A 14,244-nucleotide genomic window follows, 5' to 3' on the forward strand; every position below is an offset into this window, starting at 1 on the left:
ATTCTACTACTGGGGGGAGATAAAAGGGGAGGGCCCAGTGAAACATAATTTACCGAAGCTTTTATATGCTCAGAGTCTGGTAACGAAAAGATAAATTTTGTAAATCCAGAGGTACGATCAAACAAACTATGAAAGATTTGTCGGCATTAGAGCAAAGAGAGGTAGAGATATGCAAGGAGAGCAAAGTGGAAAAAATCTTTAAGAAATGGAAGGGCTTTATAGTCTGCTTTCTTTCTGGCATGGAAATTAGCAAGGTGGTAGGATCCTTTAAACTCACCAAATGGTATCTGACTGAGCAACTAAAGGGCACATTAGTTAAATTATTAAGAGGATAACTGGATATGTCAATACTCGATCACACTATCTTGGGCACCTCTAGATAGCATATACGGGGTACTGATGGTTTTTCAGTGAAAAAACTATAAGCAGAATATTTTCGCTGAGAGAAATATCTTGGCAAAAGACAACATTTCCAATTTTTTATACAAAGTTGGCATTTGACCAAGATATTTATCTCACCCAGCATGGGTATATGTAAAATGACACCCCAAAACACATTCCCCAACTTCTCCTGAGTACGGCGATACCAGATGTGTGACACTTTTTTGCAGCCTAGGTGGGCAAAGGGGCACACATTCCAAAGAGCACCTTTCGGATTTCACAGGTCATTTTTTACGGATTTTGATTGCAAACTACTTCTCACGCATATGGGCCCCTAAAATGCCAGGGCAGTATAACTACCCAACAAGTGACCCCATTTTGGAAAGAAGACACCTCAGGGTAGTCCGTGAGGGGCATGGCGAGTTCCTAGAATTTTTTATTTTTTGTCACAAGTTAGTGGAATATGAGACTTTTGTTTCAAAAAGTGGAAATTCACGTTTTTGTACCATAGTTTGTAAACGCTATAACTTTTACCCAAACCTTTTTTTTTTACCCAAACCTTTTTTTTTATCAAAGACATGTAGAACAATAAATTTAGCGAAAAATGTATATATGGATGTCGTTTTTTTTTTTTATTTTACAACTGAAAGTGAAAAATTTCATTTTTTTGCAAAAAAAATCGTTAAATTTCGATTAATAACAAAAAATGTAAAAATGTCAGCAGCAATGAAATACTACCAAATGAAAGCTCTATTAGTGAGAAGAAAAGGAGGTAAAATTCATTTGGGTGGTAAGTTGCATGACCGAGCAATAAACGGTGAAAGTAGTGTAGTGCAGAAGTGTAAAAAGTGGCCTGGTCATTAAGGGGGTTTCAGCTACGGGGGTTGAAGTGGTTAAAAATAAAAATTATTCAAATATAGTGTAGACCTGTGGAACTAGCTAAAATGTTTTGTCAACTTCACAGCCAACTAAATCTTTTGTTAAAAAGGTCATACTCCCCAAACCACTTCTCAAACATTAGAAGAGATGAGGTATCTGATGAATTGCTTCATGTTGTTGAAAATTGCACGTCCCTCTTCCACAGCAGCTATAATAGTGGAGAAGGTGTCATCAGCCAGAACCATTTCTGAGGCAGTTTTAGCAACTGTTGTTTCGGATCACATAGCTACTCCAATCTCCGCTATTTTGAAAGCAGGGGCATCATTTACACCATCACCTGTCTGAAAGGAAAGAGAAAGATGGGTTACTCACACCTGAAACAAAATAAAAAATAAAAATATAATAATATAGGGCCAACCTGCCGAATCACACCCTTTTTTGGTCTCACTGGATTTACTCCCAAGAAAGTACTAGGATCAGCAAATAAGTATTGCACGCCGTTCTTCACAAGGCTCTAGTGTACAGGATCAGAAACAAGAGGTGTGAAATAGACAATCTTACAGAAGACGTCCTACAGCTACGGTAAGAAAATAATCATAGCTGAGCTTCGTTACCTGTTCTGTGTATCCTTCTCCCGAAAAGCTTCTGCCATGCTCTCCAGCTGGGTGCAACTCTGAATGAAACTGTCAAGCTGTAAGCCGGGGGTAGCAGATTTTACAGAAAACCGGAACATAATTTGCTGGATAAATTGAGGGCTGAGATTATATCCTATCTGAGAGAGCTTGATGCAGCTCTCCCTGGTTTATGCAGCCAGATCTATCACGATCAAATTGCTGGAGCATGTTCTTCCACTGCTGAAGATACGTCCAGAAAGACGAAAACCCAAACACGTAAATTCGGCCTGACTGAGTCTTATCAAACATGTTTAACATCATAATGCAGGTTTCCTCATTAAACGTCGACCAGATGGAGTTAACCAGGGCTCGTTTAAGCCCTTTTAAAGAGATGTAACCACTTCTATCGGTGTCAGATTGGAACCAGTTAAAAGCTTCTGGCTCTACTCCTGGAGGAAGGTTCCAAGAAGGTCTCTGACAATATTGCCCTTGCTGCAGAGCACCATATGGATTTGTTCCAGATCCCCCATAAGGTCCACCTGGAGCAAGGGTACCATAGGGCCCACCTGGGGCTGCACCGCTGAGTACTTGCTGTCCATAACCATTATTAGACATTGGAGGTCCATACGGTGCTCCAGGTGAAGGTCTCCCATATGTAGGCTGGCCTGATTAACCACCTCCTCCATACTTCTAATCTGAAGACTAGTTTACTGGAGGTGCACCAGGGGTTTGTCCTGCAGAGCCATAATATCCCTGGCTGTACGGATAGCTAGTCATGATCACTCCCCAGGTCTGCATCGCCAATACACCCGAGACCTGCTGTCAAAGTTCGGCTAGGAAAGTGACAGAAGCAGTTCCTCACCCTGATTATTAACTGTTGTGCCTAACCTCCATGCGTCGCAAGGACCTCAAGATGTCACATGGTCACTTGACAGGCTAAAGTCACGTGGGTTTGAAGCAGCCGCGGGATGTAGCAGCACAGTTACATCTACATCCCAAGCGCTCTCATAGTAAAGATTAGTAATGTAATAAAAAGATACACACTCGTTAGGGTTAGTTATTATTACTGTAAGGTAAGGCGCCTGGTCACTTTAAAATGAAGACTCTGAACGTCACGTGACCCTGTGCCATCACAATGTCTTCATGGTGCATGGAATTTAGACATTACCCTGTAGGAAACCGTCAAGAGCCAACAGTAAAGTGATTTTCTAAGCGCCATCTTTCCTTTGTCAAATTCCATAGATTATAGACAAAACCTGGTCTTCATAAAGATGGGGCTGGTTCCGTCTTAATAGTGTAGTTCAGGGGACGGTTCGTCAACCGCTCAGCGCTTTTTTTTAAATATATTTTATTTATTAATAAAACCATAATATATCCATACAGATATTTGTTGTTTCCATTTTTTTAACCCTTACCCCCCTCCCAATTCCCTACAAACCCCACTGCTCTTTTGCGATGCGTTTCCCAGTTCCCCCATAAGAAAAAGAAAAAAAAGACACATGGGGGGAAAATTAAGGCGGTAGTAGGCAGGAAAATTTAGCAATTTAATTCTCCCAATATCTTAAACCATTTATCCTCAGTTTCTCTGTTTATATAGAATGTTTTCATATCTTTTAATCTTATTTAGCCATATGTTTATACCGTATTTTTCGCCCCATAAGACGCACTTTGCCCCCCCCCCCCCAAAATGGGGGAGAAATGCCCCTGCGTCTTATGAGGCGAATGCTGACAGGTTTAACATCGCTGGATGCGATGTAGAGCGAGCGGGGGCCGGGGGAGGGACTGGTAGGAGGAGCAGGGGGCCGGGAATAGTGGCGGGGCGGTGCAGTCAGTGTACTATTAACCTTCCCTGTTCCATGGGCTTGTAGTAATACTCCAAATTAAGTCTAACTTGCTTCCTCCCCCAGAGTAGATCGTTAATAATTATTTCAATAAGGGCTCTTTCACACCTGCATTCTTGTCTTCCGGCATAGAGTTCCGTCGCCGGGCTCTATGCTGGAAGAATTCTGATCAGGATTATGCCCATGCATTCTGAATGGAGTGAAATCCGTTCAGGATGCATCAGGATGTCTTCAGTTCCGGAACGGAACGTTTTTTGGCTGGAGAAAATACCGCAGCATGCTGCGCTTTTTGCTCCGGCCAAAAACCCTGAACACTTGCCGCAAGGCCGGATCCGGAATGAATGCCCATTGAAAGGCATTGATCCGGATCAGGCCTTAAGCTAAACGTCATTTCGGCGCATTGCCGGATCCGACGTTTAGCTTTTTTAGAGTGGTTACCATGGCTGCCGGGACGCTAAAGTCCTGGCAGCCATGATAAAGTGTAGCGGGGGAGCAGCATACTTACCGTCCGTGCGGCTCCCGAGGTGCTCCAGAGTGACGTCAGGGCGCCCCACGCGCATGGATGACGTGATTGCATGGCACGTCATCCATGCGCATGGGGCGCTCTGACGTCACTCTGGAGCGCCCCGGGAGCCGCGCGAACTGTAAGTATACCGCTCCCCCGCTCCTACTATGGCAACCAGGACTTTAATAGCGTCCTGGGTGCCATAGTAACACTGAAAGCATTTTGAAGACGGATCCGTCTTCAAATGCTTTCAGTACACTTGCGTTTTTCTGGATCCAGCGTGTAATTCCGGCAAGTGGAGTACACGCCGGATCCGGACAACGCAAGTGTGAAAGAGGCCTAAATTGAAAAAAAAAAAAAAAAAAACACACACACACACACACACACACACTATCTTCAATCCATACTGGGGAGTTTGAGGATATACAATAGTTGGGGCAGAATCACCATCTTCACCGGGGAAATTCTATCAGCTCTAGATAGCGAAAGTCGGAGCCATATTGAGGTTTTTAATCTCAGTTTAGATATCAATGGGATTAAATTAAGCTGCAGAAAATCTTCAATCTTAGATGAAATAGGGATACCTAGATATTCCAATGATTCAGAACTCGTCAGTTTGCTAGAAAGATCCTCAATAAGAGGTTAAATTCTATCTAAAAGGCATAAGAATAGTTTTGGACCAATTGATATCAAAACCAGAGACTTCACCGAAAGAGTTGACCACCTGAATAGCCTTCGGGAGTACCCTGTTAGTATGTTGTATATCATATAAAACGTCATCAGCATATAGAGGAAATACAATCTTCTAATCCCAGCATTTCAAACCCTTCAATAGTGGGGTCCTGCCTAATCCTAGCAGCAAGAGGCTCAATATAATGAATCTTTTGATGCATGTGTCTTTACAGAGGAAGAGGTTCTAAGTCAGCTGTCTAAAATTTAATACAAATAAGTCACAGGGGCCTGATGGGATACACCCAAAGCTATTAAAAGAGCTTAGCGGTGAACTAGCAAAACCATTAACAGATTTATTTCACCAATCACTGGTAACAGTAGTCGTCCCAGAAGATTGGAAATTAGCAAATGTTGTGGCCATTAACAGGAAAGGTAGTAGGGAGGAATCGGGCAACTATAGGCCAGTAAGCCTGACATCAATAGTGGGGAAATTAATGTAAACCATACTTAAGGAGAGGATTGTGGAATATCTAAAATCCCATGGATTGAAAAATGAAAAACAGCATGGGTTTACTTCAGGGAGATCATGTCAAACTAATCTTATAGATTTTTTTGATTGGGTGACTAAAATAATAGATGGCGGAGGTGCAGTAGACATTGCTTATCTAGACTTTAGTAAGGCTTTTGCTACTGTCCCACATAGAAGGCTTATCAATAAATTGCAGTCTTTGGGCTTGGACTCCCAGATTGTTAAATGGATTAGGCAGTGGCTGAGGGACAGACAACAGAGGGTTGTAGTCAATGGAGTATATTCAGACCATGGTCTTGTTACCAGTGGGGTACCTCCGGGATCTGTTCTGGGACCCATATTGTTTAATATCTTTATCAGCGAAATTGCAGAAGGCCTCGATGGTAAGGTGTGTCTTTTTGCTGATGATACAAAGATTTGTAACAGGGTTGATGTTCCTGGAGGGATACACCAAATGGAAAAGGATTTAGGAAAAGTAGAGGAATGATCAAAAATCTGGCAACTAAAATTTAATCTTGATAAGTGGAAGATAATGCACCTGGGGCGTAAAAACCCAAGAGCAGAATATAAAATCAGTGATACAGTCCTAACCTCTGTATCTGAGGAAAGGTATTTAGGGGTCATTATTTCAGAAGACTTAAAGGTAGGCAGACAATGTCATAGAGCAGCAGGAAATGCATTACCAGTAGAAAGAGGGAGGTGCTTATGCCGCTCTACAGAGCCCTAGTGAGAACCCTTTTGGAGTATTGTGCTCAGTACTGGAGACCATATCTCCAGAAGGATAATAATACTTTGGAGAGAGTTCAGAGAAGAGCTACTAAACTAGTACATGGATTGCAGGATAAATCTTTCCAGGAAACATTAAAGGACCTTAACATGTATAGCTTGGAGGAAAGACGAGACAGAGGGGATATGATAGAAACTTTTAAATACATAAAGGGAATCAACAAGGTAAAAGAAGAGAGAATATTTAAAAGAAGAAAAACTGATACAAGAGGACATAGTTTTAAATTAGAGGGGCAAAGGTTTAAAAGTAATATTAGAAAGTATTACTTTACTGAGAGAGTAGTGGATGCATGAAATAGCCTACCTGCAGAAGTGGTAGCTGCAAATACAGTGAAAGAGTTAAAGCATGCATGGGATAGGCATACAGAGATACTTCATATAAGATAGGGCCAAGGGCTAATTCATAGTATTCAGTATATTGGGCAGACTAGATGGGCCAAATGGTTCTTATCTGCCTACACATTCAATGTTTCTAAATAATAATGGGGAAAGTGGACATCCTTGTCCGGTACACCTCTTCAAGGGCATACACCTTGTCAACATCCTATTAATATTCAGTCTGGCCTTGGGGGATTTGAACAAGAGCCTAACCATATTTATAAACTTGCTACCAAATCCCATCCTTCTCAGCACCTCCCAGAGGAATCTCTACTCCACCCGGTCAAAGGCCTTAGAAAAGTCCAATGACCGGCTGAAACGAGAAACCCCCCGGGGGACGGAATATTAGCAAAAAGACAATGTAAATTGTAATGAGTTCCCTTATTGGGAATAAGCCCATTTTGATCAGGATGTTTAATAGACAAAATTACTTTAGAGAGCCGTGTAGTTAGCTTAATATCAGTGTTAGGCCTCATGCACACGACCGTTGTTGTGTTCCGTGTCCGTTGATCAGTTTTCCGTGATTTTGTGCGGACCCATTGACTTTCAGTGGGTCCGTTGAAAACTCTGATAATGCACCGTTTGTCAACCGCGTCATAGTCATGAAAATAAAGAAAACTCTTAAAATGAGAAGGTGTGTCCAAACTTTTGGTCTGTACTATAGATATATATATATATATATATATATATATACACACACACACATGCATAGATAAATATGGACACATATATACCCAGATATATAGATAGAGATATATATATATATATATATATATATATATATATATATATATATATATATATATATATATATATATAGATAGCTCTATATATAATGTACAATGAAACACGATGGCGGCACTGGATGAAAAAAGGTGGCGGCTGCTAGGTCCAAGGGTGTAGCTGCTTACCCAATATTATAGACATGAAACCGGACAGCACTCCAGATGAAAAATAGTGGTTTATTCACCCATGTGGTGTAGGCAACGTTTCAGCTCATACAAAAAGCCTATCTAGGTATGCATGTGTATGTGTCTATATTTATCCATGCATATGTGTTATATATACATACATACACACACAAACACACAGATTGGTCACTTACCTTTCTACTTGGAGGCTGCAGAGGAGAGAAGCAGTCAGTAGGCACGGAGGAGGAGGACGCTGATAGCATGCAGAGAGGGTTTTTCTTCCTGACCTCTGCTCAGCATGCTTCCTTCTGAGCGCGGACCTGGCAGCATCAATCAGCGTCAACAGGCACATGTGTAGAGCCCGCTCCTCATTGGCTCAGTGTGCCTGCTGACGTGTAATGATTCTGCCCTGCGGTCCTCCTGAGCCTGCACTCTTGACAGAAGTAAATAAACAGGGGGTGGGGAGCCCGGGCCACCTCAATGCCGGCCCAGTCATTCATAGTATGAATAGTTGCACAGAGTAGAGGTAGGGGGCGGGGCCTTCCATGGACTCTGGGCCCCATAGCAGTGGCGTACCCTGCCTATATTGGCGGTACGCCACTGGGTACACATGAACCATGAGGTGACGGGATAAAAAAAATAATAATAATGTTTTCTTTTGTAACCATTGTACCTCAGAAACTTTTTTTTTTTTTTTGTAAAGACCAATTGAAAAACTGATCTTCAGCCCAAAATGAGTGAATACAATCAAATATGCACCTGAAGGTGCACATAGCCTTTTATTACCAATACCGTTTAAAGACTTTTGATCATCAGCTGTATTCATTGATAATGAAATTAAAGAATATTTTAGATATAGGATAAAAAGTTAATCTGCAGAGATCCCACAGTGGTTTACCTACTTTCTAGAGATTACACCATGATTTCATAAGAGATATATGGAGTTTTTGCTTTGACCATAGTACTATACATACAGGCTGTACATCGGTAAAGACATTCTAATAACTCCAAGAATAACTGTGTTTAGGTAAAGCAGAGCAGCTTACAGAGTTACAAGCATTAGCACGCTCAATTCTCATTAATCCCTTCAGATCTGTGTGAAACACATTATTTTTTTGTATATAATGGCTGGCACTCACTATCCAGTGCTGCATGGAACAGACAAAAGCCCATATTACAATTAGCTACAGTATTTATTGATGCATATAAATATAAAAACAATAGGTAAAAATAATGATAAATAAATAAAAATATCTAATTATTTGGGATACTACCATGTATTGGATCACAAATAAACACGCATTATTGGTGAATAAGTATCTCAAATGAAAGCACCATTGAATGTATACATAGGAGGTTATAAACAATCAAAACGTATTCAAGTGATATATCACAATTTGCGCATCTTCTAAAAGTATCTGACTCAGTGTCAAATATACCAGATATGAGTCACCACTAACTGCTTGTTAGTAGCGGTGAGTGTTTGTTAAAAAGGTATTAAAGTCCTTGCTTCATATTACATGGAGCTCCCAATGTGGCAGATTTAATCAATTAGTCTTTTCCTTTAAATAGAGAGTTAATATATAGGGGGATCTGAGAGTCCTCCTATAGTTGTCTTCTGTATTAAACCACAAGTTCTGTGGATCCAAAAATAGTCACTAGCGCAGTGTATATAGCATAAAACATTTGGTTACATTACCGCTCCTGTTGTATGCGCTGTAGTAGAGTATATTCCCCGCTGTGTTTGCCGGTGTCCCACGTGATCAGGAGGCAGTCTCTATATTTTCTCACCGGGTCTTAGAGCGGGTAGAGTATCGGCTTCTGTACAGAGTTAGTATGTACAGTCGTGGCCAAATGTTTTGAGAATGACATAAATATTGGAAATTGGAAAAGTTGCTGCTTAAGTTTTTATAATAGCAATTTGCATATACTCCAGAATGTTATGAAGAGTGATCAGATGAATTGCATAGTCCTTCTTTGCCATGAAAATTAACTTAATCCCAAAAAAACCTTTCCACTGCATTTCATTGCTGTCATTAAAGGACCTGCTCAGATCATTTTAGTATTCGTCTTGTTAACTCAGGTGAGAAAGTTGACGAGCACAAGGCTGGAGATCATTATGTCAGGCTGATTGGGTTAAAATGGCAGACTTGACATGTTAAAAGGAGGGTGATGCTTGAAATCATTGTTCTTCCATTGTTAACCATGGTGACCTGCAAAAAAATGCGTGCAGCCATCATTGCGTTGCATAAAAATGGCTTCACAGGCAAGGATATTGTGGCTACTAAGATTGCACCTCAATCAACAATTTATAGGATCATCAAGAACTTCAAGGAAAGAGGTTCAATTCTTGTTAAGAAGGGTTCAGGGCGTCCAAGAAAGTCCAGCAAGTGCCAGGATTGTCTCCTAAAGAGGATTCAGCTGCGGGATCGGAGTGCCACTAGTGCAGAGCTTGCTCAGGAATGGCAGCAGCCAGGTGTGAGCGCATCTGCACGCACAGTGAGGCGAAGACTTTTGGAAGATGGGCTGGTGTCAAGAAGGGCAGCAAAGAAGCCACTTCTCTAAAAAAAAAAACCATCAGGGACAGATTGATCTGCAGAAAGTTTGGTGAATGGACTGCTGAGGACTGGGGCAAAGTCATATTCTCCGATGAAGCCTCTTTCCGATTGTTTGGGGCATCTGGAAAAAGGCTTGTCCAGAGAAGAAAAGGGTGAGCGCTACCATCAGTCCTGTGTCATGCCAACAGTAAAGCATCCTGAGACCATTCATGTGTGGGGTTGCTTCTCATCCAAGGGAGTGGGCTCACTCACAATTTTGCCCAAAAACACAGCCATGGATAAAGAATGGTACCAAAACACCCTCCAACAGCAACTTCTCTCAACAATAGTTTGGTGAAGAACAATGCATTTTCCAGCACAATGGAGCACCGTGCCATAAGGCAAAAGTGATAACTAAGTGCCTCGGGGACCAAAACGTTGACATATTGGGTCCATGGCCTGGAAACTCCCCAGATCTTAATCCCATTGAGAACTTGTGGTCAATCCTCAAGAGGCGGATGGACATACAAAAACCCACTAATTCTGACAAACTCTAAGCAGTGATTATGAAAGAATGGGTTGCTATCAGTTCCTGAGAGCATGCCCAGTCGAATTGCAGAGGTCCTGAAAAAGAAGGGCCAACACTGCAAATACTGACTCTTTGCATAAATGTCATGTCATTGTCATTAAAAGCCTTTGAAACGTATGAAGTGCGTGTAATTATATTTCACTACATCACAGAAACAACTGAAACAAAGATCTAAAAGTAGTTTAGCAGCAAACTTTGTGAAAACTAATATTTGTGTCATTCTCAAAACTTTTGGCCACGACTGTACTCGTGTGTTTGAGACTGTGCCGTGTAGAATTTTTCCCCAAAGGTGATATGTGTCTTTGTTTGGTCCTGTGATGTGGTGGAGTCTGATCTAAAAAATGTGGTGTGTTCAAAACTTCAAATCTATTAGCTGTTGGGATATTACATTAATTTTTTTTCAACCAAACAGGTAAGAGCAGTCTCCGTAGCTTCCCCAACTTTCTAATAAACTCCTTTAGCCTATATTTCATGAAAAGACAATCATAAAGGAATAATTGTATTGTATTGGACCTGGGATGGTTCGGTTTATCTCGGTTGGACCTTTCTATCTTTTTGGCACAGTCTTCGTCAGGGGGGTTCTCTCAAGTGTGCACACTTATGTTATTTTCTCTATAGACGATGTTATATACATTTTGGCTAGATAAGATAGGGACATAGGGAGACTAGGGACCTTCGGTTTTCCTCATTGTCACATTGGATGAGGGCCGGTTGCTACACGCAGTCGTATATATATCTTTTCTAGTCATTATTTTGGGTGAGGATTGGCGATCACACGCATTTGGGTTGGGCGGATATTTCCTTCTTTAGGTCACCCTCCCTTCCCTCCCCCCCTTTCTCCCTGGCCTTCCCCCCTCTCCCCCATCCATTTCTTCCCCTTCCTTCATACCACTCATCCATGCATTTAGTATAAATGCATCCTCATGGGTTGGTGTTCAGCTCCTGATCCATCATTATTATTATTTTTTTTTGTTTCAATCAGCATCACTTCAGTGTTTTGATTGCCCATATCACCTTACACAGTTTATTCAGTTCACATGCATTTATAGTTCTCTACTATATGGGATCCTTACATCACCATCGGAGTCACGTTATACCCATTATATTGTTCTTATTCACTCACTATGGAGGATATTACTATGCACATATTTTTTAACATTTTTCCATTGAAACATGTTTTTTTGCACCAATCAATTGCTATATTGCATCCTATAATGAAATGTATTTTGTGTGCACTATATATTTTTTTTATTTACACCATATGCAAGCATGTACCATGAAGTTCTTTTATAATCATGTATTGTGTGATTTTATATAATATGTTGACTGTAAATATATTTGAATGATAATTGATGGACAGAATGAACATGTACGGTATATATTTGTGCATTATACTATTTTATATGTTGCTGCTATGTATAAGGCCTCATGCACACGACCGTTGTGTGCATCCGTGGCCGTTGTGCCGTTTTTTTTCACGGACCCATTGACTTTCAATGGGTCCGTGGAAAAATCGGAAAATGCACCGTTTGGCAGCCGCATCCGTGAGCCGTGTTTCCTGGCCGTGAAAAAAATATGACCTGTCCTATTTTTTTCACGGCCAACGGTTCACGGGCCCATTCAAGTCAATGGGTCCGTGAAAGAACACGGATGCACACAAGATTGGCATCCGTGTCCGTGATCCGTGGCCGTAGGTTTTAGTTTCATACAGACGGATCCGAAGATCCGTCTGCATAAAAGCTTTTTCTGATCTAAGTTTTCACTTCGTGAAAACTCATTTCCGACAGTATATTCTAACACAGAAGCGTTCCCATGGTGATGGGGACGCTTCTAGTTAGAATACACTGCAAACTTTGTACAAGACTGCCCCCTGCTGCCTGGCAGCACCCGATCTCTTACAGGGGGATATGATAGTACAATTAACCCCATCATATCCCCCTGTAAGAGATCAGGGCTGCCAGGCAGCAGGGGGCAGACCCCCCCCCCCCCCCTCCCCAGTTTGAATATCATTGTGCGGCCCCCCCCCCCCCCCTCCCCTGTTGTTAACTCGTTGGTGGCCAGTGTGCGCACCCCCCTCCCTCCCTCCCTCTATTCTTTTAATACATTGGGGCCAGTGTGCGCGCCCCTCCCTCCCTCTATTGTTTTAATACATTGGGGCCAGTGTGCGCGCGCCCCCCCAACCCCCCCTCCCTCCCTCCCTCTATTGTTTTAATACATTGGGGCCAGTGTGCGCACCCCCCCAACCCCCCCCCCCCCCCTCCCTCCCTCTATTGTAATCATCATCGGTGGCAGCGGAGTAGAAGATTTTCATACTTACCTGCTTCTTGCTGCTGCGATGTCTGCGTCCGGCCGGGAGCTCCTCCTACTGGTAAGTGACAGGTCTGTGCGGCGCATTGCTGTCACTTACCAGTAGGAGGAGCTCCCGGCCGGACGCAGACATCGCAGCAGCCAGCAGCCAGGTAAGTATGAAAATCTTCTACTCCGCTGCCACCGATGATGATTACAATGGGGGGAGGGAGGGGGGGTTGGGGGGGTGCGCACACTGGCCCCAATGTATTAAAACAATAGAGAGAGGGAGGGAGGGGGGGTTGGGGGGGCGCGCGCACACTGGCCCCAATGTATTAAAACAATAGAGGGAGGGAGGGGGGGGGGGGGGTTGGGGGGGCGCGCGCACACTGGCCCCAATGTATTAAAATAATAGAGGGGGGGTTGGGGGGCGCGCGCACACTGGCCCCAATGTATTAAAACAATAGAGGGAGGGAGGGAGGGGGGTGCGCACACTGGCCACCAACGAGTTAACAACAGGGGAGGGGGGGCCCACTGGCCACCAATGAGTTAAAAACAGGGGGGGGGGGGGTCTGCCCCCTGCTGCCTGGCAGCACCTGCCAGGCAGCAGGGGGCAGTCATGTACACAGTTTTTTTGTATATTCTAACCTGAAGCGTCTCCATCACCATGGGAACGCCTCTGTGTTAGAATATACTGTCGGAAATGAGTTTCACGATGTAGCTCATATCCGACAGTATATTCTAACATAGAGGCGTTCCCATGGTGATGGGGACGCTACAAGTTAAAATATACCATCGGATTGGAGAAAACTCCAATCCGATGGTATAACAGAACTCCAGACTTTACATTGAAAGTCAATGGGGACGGATCCGTTTGAAATGGCACCATATTGTGTCAACATCAAACGGATCCGTCCCCATTGACTTGCATTGTAATTCAGGACGGATCCGTTTGGCTCCGCACGGCCAGGCGGACACCAAAATGACTTTTTTTTCATGTCCGTGGATCCTCCAAAAATCAAGGAAGACCCACGGACGGAAAAACGGTCACGGATCACGGACCCACGGACCCCGTTTTTGCGGGCCGTGAAAAAAAACTGTCGTGTGCATGAGGCCTAAGAGATATTGTGTGACTTATATATAAAATTAATACTGATGTATTCCATGATATTGGTTTTTATGTTTTATGACTAATGTACACATCATAATTATGTATAACCATGCATTAGTGAGAGGTAGCGCACATGAGAGACATCCTTTATGTAAGCACTATGGAGCACTTTTTTGATCCGATTTTCTTCCCCTGTGATGTGTGCAGATGATGCACAAGACACCT

General features: G+C 42.7%; 1 pseudogene; it reads right to left on the bottom strand.

Moving 5' to 3' along the window:
* Positions 1–1,817: 1,817 nt before the first annotated feature.
* LOC122945967 lies at positions 1,818–2,651 on the bottom strand (annotated as a pseudogene).
* Positions 2,652–14,244: the final 11,593 nt, after the last annotated feature.

This window comes from Bufo gargarizans, chromosome 9, assembly GCF_014858855.1.
Source record: "Bufo gargarizans isolate SCDJY-AF-19 chromosome 9, ASM1485885v1, whole genome shotgun sequence".
NCBI classification, from domain to species: domain Eukaryota; kingdom Metazoa; phylum Chordata; class Amphibia; order Anura; family Bufonidae; genus Bufo; species Bufo gargarizans.